General features: G+C 49.0%; 1 protein-coding gene across 1 annotated transcript in view; it reads right to left on the bottom strand.

Annotated features, from left to right (window-relative positions):
• Window positions 1-360, bottom strand: part of RBM6 (RNA binding motif protein 6) — a 127,165-nt gene extending 126,805 nt beyond the window's left edge. Inside the window, exon 1 of the mRNA XM_024193696.1 lies at window positions 294-360. The gene's annotated coding sequence lies outside the window, so the exon portion shown is untranslated. The remainder of the gene's footprint in view (window positions 1-293) is intronic.
• Between the last annotated feature and the right edge of the window lie 5,640 nt (window positions 361-6,000).

The following is a 6,000-nucleotide window of genomic DNA, read 5'->3' as shown; positions in this document are numbered from 1 at the left end:
CCCCCCCCCCCCCCCGCATGTCCGATTCACCCCCACCCCAACGCCCCGCCCTCCGCCGGGAGCCCACATGCCCCGGCGCCCATCCGCCGTGAACCCAACCCAGCCCGCCCCGCAAGTCCCCCAGCGGCCCGCCCGCGCTCCGCGTGCCCCGCCGCCAGGCGAGCGCGACCTGGCCTGCGCGGGGAGCCGGAGCGGATCGGTGCCGCTCGCCCCGCCTGCCCTGGGGGCGGGGTGGCAGGGTCTCGCGGCTCTCGCCCTCGCCAACACCCACAGCAAACCGGGAGCCCCCTCACCTCAAACACCAACGGAACCGCCGCCCCGGGCCCGCTGCACCGCCGAGAGGAAACCGGAACTTCCGGGGCGGCGCCGTCTAGCTGCACCATGGGACACAGAGTCCGGGCGCGCCTCCGCACTACCACTCCCGGTATGCACTGCACTGCACAGCCGCCAGCCCGGCCGCTATGCGCGAGCGGATGGGCGGACTACAGTTCCCAGCGTTTCAGAGTTCCCAGAGTGCTTGGCAGGACACACACGGACTCCCGCTTCTCCGCTGGGGAGTCGGGGGCATGCTGGGGGATGTAGTTCTACGGCGTAGGCCCTGGGGTCAGGACGCTCAGCAGGGCCGTAGTCCGTAGTCACACTGCTACTCAGCGTAGAACCATGGGGTCAGGCGGGGTTGGCATCGAGCTGGGCAGCTCTTCCCTTAGCAGCCAGGCAGTTCAGATTAGCCCCCAGCACACACAGAGTCCATGCAGGCCTGTGCAGAGCCCCCCGAGGCAGGACCCAGGCAGGCCACCCATTCTGCTGGCTCTGGCACTAAAGCCCCGGCTCCCAGAGGCATGTGATTCCACGCGACTCCCCACCGACATTAAAAGACAGGGAGTTTCTAGCCCTGATGGTTGCAATGAGGCAAATAAAGAACAAAAATTATGATTTCAAGCCAATCTCAATATTTTTGGGGCCTGCCTCGTGATTTTTGAAAGTTTAAGGTTGGCAAATACCGCAAAAGACACAATTGTGAAACACAGCCACGAATCAATGTGAAGGCAATTGTCAATGAAACACATGACAAGAAAGGGAAAAAGGGATGGCAAAAATGTAAGTTACTTCCCTAATATCATCAGCATGGCTACAGAAACTAGTGATTGACAAAGAGAAGCATAACAGAGAAGATATTGGCAGAGCTGAGAGCCATAGGTGCTGATTTCAGTGGAGCTGCAGATTTGAGCTTTGATGGAGCTAAAGCAATGTCTGGGTGCTGCACTAGACTCGTTTGCAGTGAGTAGGCACTTGCATTATACATCCACAGCGTAAGTCGCTGTCTAAACCTGGCGGTTATTAAATCACTGGTAACTCAGCCAGAAGAGTGATCTGTCTAGAGCACCAAGACAGAGTGATTCTGATGACAGCAAGCAAAGGCCTCTGCTCTCTACTGATACGCAATAGTTCCACTGACATGATGCTGTCATTACCTTCCACTAACATCACCCCTATGTTTTGACCCTCTGGAGGATATAAAAGGTTCCAGCTAGTGGCCTTGCCCGTTTCATCTCAGCTCAGCTCTTGCTTCGGGATTTGCTAATCTTAAAAACAGCCCCATGTTTGGCTGGCGAAAGAAACCCCTTTGTATAGTGAATGGAGGTGCAATCAGGAGGACCCATGCCTCAGTTATTGTAATAATAATATCTAGCTCTTATGTATTGCTTTTCATCAGTAGATCCTCAAATGCTTTAAAAACCAGGTATTATCCCCATTTTATAGAAGGGGAAACTGAGGCACAGAGAAACAAAATGACCTCTCCACAATCACAAGCAGGTCAGGTCTCCTGAGGTCCCATCCAGGGATTTATTGATTAGGTCAGATTGCCTCCCTGTTGCCACTATAGAAGTTGGAAAGTGTATAGGCAGGTGTCCCCCAAATACTTTCCTTGTTCAGCACTGGGTTTGGATGGTGTGCAGTGAATGAAGCGCAGGGCCACATATAAAAATTAGGATGGATAACAATAAATACTGAACTGTTGCATCCTTCACTGAGCATTGTCCATCCTGCATATTGAATGAGGCAAATATCCAGTGGAAAAAATAGCTTGTGACAATGCATTTAAACATTGTGATCATGCAGTTATGCAGATACACAAGGAGGCAGAGTTAAGATTGTGCAAAGCACGTTAAATTAATCATTTCCTGGCTTTTGAGTACTTCACTGTTCAGCCTTAATATTATTTTAATCTTATTTTCTGTATGGAACTTCCTAGATTTATTAAAAAGAAACTGAAATTCTTGTTACAAAAGAGCAGCCGTATGATATGCAAAGGCATGTGTGGACAGAGATCAGGGATCCTGCCTCAATTATTGCACATACAGTGTATTGCAGAGCATTCTACTGCTGTCTAGCAAACAGCACAATATTTTCTTCTGCCCTTCAGTTCAGTTAATGCTGTCAAAGAAATTAAGGGAAATGAGTAAGATTTTGTCAAGTGTATTAGCAGGGGAAATAAAAATTAATTAATATTAAGATAAATTCATGGAGGATAGATACGTTCGTTGAGGATAGGTCCATCAATGGCTATTAGCCAGGATGGGCAGGGATGGTGTCCCTAGTCCCTGTTTGTCAGAATCTGGGAAGGATGACAGGAGATGGATCACTTGATGATTATTTGTTCTGTTCATTCCCTCTGGGGCACCTGGCATTGGCCATTGTCGGATGACAGGATACTGGGCTAGATGGACCTTTGGTCTGACACAGTATGCTCGTTCTTATGTTAATCAGAAAGTTGATCTATTTAATAAATGAGGGTGTGTGAAATTAATGAGGGTTCAAAAATGGTTGTAATCCTAACAAGAAAATAAAGGCTGGGATAATTGACCAAGTCAAGCAAGACCCCTCACTAAAGTTACCACCTGGCTGGTATTTGACTGGCCTGGCCTGTTTTTTTATGGATTTGCCAGTTGACAGAAAAATAATTTAATCTGCTGGGATTTTTTACATGGTCTAAATGTTTGCATTATTATCACAATACACTGGGGTAGCTAATGTTAAAAGTTTCTGTGTCCAGCTAAAGATGCTGCAGTTTTCCCACTTCCTGTAAGCAATAACAGATCAAAACTCTTGAAAATACAGCAGCTGCCTGCCCACCAACACGCAAGTGCACCGCGCAGGTGTGAGAGAGGGTTTGAGTCACACATGTGGGATATTATCAATCTTATCTCTATGTGTGAACTCTCTAGATATTATAAGTGGCTGTTGCGGGGTGGGGGTGGAGTTGCTTTGTGGTTGGGGTTGTGGCAGGCTTGCCTTGTGGGAAGGGTGCTGGGTTTTTTGCATTTCAAAGGTGGTAACCCTCCCCCTTCCCCCCACTCAGGCCAGCTGTCCCCCATACTCCAGCTAGATCCCCATACTCAGGCCCCTCACCCCCTGCCACTCTGGCTAGGTCCCCAGAGCCAGGCCCCTTGCCACCCCTATTCCAGCCAGACCCCCACAGCTCCTTCACACCCCCTCCCACTCTGGCCAGCCCTTCCAACCAGATCTCCATTTGCACTTAAAAAGTTGAATAATACAGGGAGCTCAACCTACAGGATGAGCAATTAAGTGCATCATTCTCTAGCAGAAAGTAAGGAAGACACAGTTATCAATAGCCTAGAAATGGAGAAGGAGGAACAGTCAGAAAATATTGACCATAGAAATGTATGGAGTACATGGGATGGGGTGTCCACCCCACACAAGCCCTGAGCAGGTTAATGTGGGTCAGGAGGAGCCAATTTACCTTAGACACTGCACTGGGAGGGGAATCAGGGATTGATAGCACCTAATGGCAGATAAAGTGCACCTGGGATAGGGTTTTAAAGCCAGGAAGGGAGCACTGGGTTGAGGTTTGCAGTGATTTCCTTTGTTGTTCGGGCAGGTGGACTTGAACCTGGAACCTCTACAGCTTAGTACATGAGCCTCTACTGTATGAGCTAAAAGCCATATGGCTCTTAGTTAAGGCTGTAGAGCAGACTCATTAATCTCTCTCTAAGTGGTCTTGGGGCCACTGGATGGGACAGAACATCACACCCAGAAGGTGTGTGGGTTACACCTAGGGAAGGGGAGTTGGCTTGGGACAAGGAGGTGCTGTGCTATAGAGGGAGAATAGGCCCCAGGGCCCTGCCTGGACTAGGGAGTTGTACAAGAGGCCCAAAGAGATGAAGTAGCCATGGGAGAGGACGAAGCTGTAGTGGTAAATCAGGAGCTAGAGGGGAAGTGGGGAGGAACCCAGGGAAACAACAACATGGCCTGAGACTGAGCAGACCTATGTGGCTAGTCTTAGGCCACCTGGGCTGGAACCTGGTGGGCCTGGGTTCCCCTACTAGCTGCTGCCATAGGACCTGGAGTTGGGACAGAAGACTGAGAAGGCAAGGGGGACTCTGTTACCCTTGAAGTGTATAGGCAGGTGGGGGGGGGGATCACAGGGTGACCTGGCCAGGAGGCTGAATCACAAAAAGGGAGCATCTTGAGTCATGGGAAAAGAGAGAGAGGGGGGGCATAGCATGAATAACTGATGGAAGAGGGTGCCAGATGGAGGTAAAAGCTAATTCCCACACCTAGCCCAAGGAAGTGCACTTGCAGTGAGTGGAACCCCTTCACGATGCCTGATGCCAAACTCATCTCTGCTGTAACACCCCTGACTTTGGTAAGGTTACCCTGGGCATGAGCTTGGCCTCTAGAGCATGAAGAAACAGTGAAAGATGTTTTTGAGAAGTCTAGGATAGGAAGAAAAACATGAATGCAGTACTGAGCTCCAAAAAAGGACAGGAGAGTGATCCTGGCAATTACTGTCTGCAGACTTTTAGCTATTCCATTATTTTGGCAAACAAAAGAATTCCTAGACTGTGTCCAAGCCAAGGTCTGCCAAGTCGGGTATCCTGGGGCTGTCACCAGATGCTGCAGAGGAAAGTAAGAATCCTGTGCAGTAGCAGATGTGGGATAACCCGCCCCCCTCATTAGGTCTCATCCTGGCCTCTAATAGAGATGGGGTTAAGTCCTAAAGCATGAGGTTTAATTACCCCATCCAAAATTTGTGTTGTCACTAATTATGACAGCTATGAATAGTCTTGATATCATATAAATAACCAATCCATTTTTAAATCTTAATTCTTTGCCTCAATGACATCCTGTGGTGGTGAGTTCTGCAGTCTAATTACAGACTGTGAGGGGGAAAATTCCTTTCATCAGTTTTGGATTTCCTACCTTTTAACTTTGTGTCCCTTGTCCTTGTATTATGAGACAGGGAGAACACCTACTCCTTATCTGACTTCTCGAGATCAGATGGGTGACGGAATAGCTTTTATTGGACCAACTTCTGTTGGTGAGAGACAAGTTTTGAGTAACCTGAGGAAGCTCTGTATCTTGAAAGCTTGTCTCTCTCATCAACAGAAGCTGGTCCAATAAAAGCTATTACCTCACCCACCTTGTCTCTCTCATATCCTGTGACCAACCTAGCTACAACTACACTGCATACAATTCTCTAGAATAGATCAGTCATTATTTTATATGCGTTTATCATCTCCCCTCTTATTCATCTCCTTTCTAAAGTGACAATCCCAGTCTTTCCAATCTCTCTTCCTGGGAGTTTCTCCAGACCCTGGATCATTCCCGTCACCATTCTCTGAACAGCAGTTCTGCAATATCCCATGTGAGATGGAGTATCTAGTACCACACGTAGATGGGGGCCACACCATTGTTTTATATAAAAGTAGTAGAATATTCTCCATATTCTTCTCCATCCTATGCAGCCAAACTACAGCTGGGTGAAATTTTTCAACAGAAAACTTTTTTCCACCAAAAAATGTGGGCAGGGCCAGCGCAACCCATTAGGCGACCTAGGCGGTCACCTAGGGTGCTACAATTTGGGGGGCGGCGACCGCGGCGGTATTTTGGCGGCGAGACCTTCTGCCGCCTCTGTGGGGGGTGGCATTTTGGGGCGGGACCTTCTGCTGCCTAGGGCGGCAGAAAAGCTGGTGG

The sequence above is a fragment of the Terrapene carolina genome, unplaced genomic scaffold (assembly GCF_002925995.2).
Source record: "Terrapene carolina triunguis isolate 2854851 unplaced genomic scaffold, T_m_triunguis-2.0 Scaffold235, whole genome shotgun sequence".
NCBI lineage: Eukaryota > Metazoa > Chordata > Testudines > Emydidae > Terrapene > Terrapene triunguis.
Note: the sequence above shows the minus strand (reverse complement) of the source record. Positions and strands in the feature narration are given on the sequence as shown.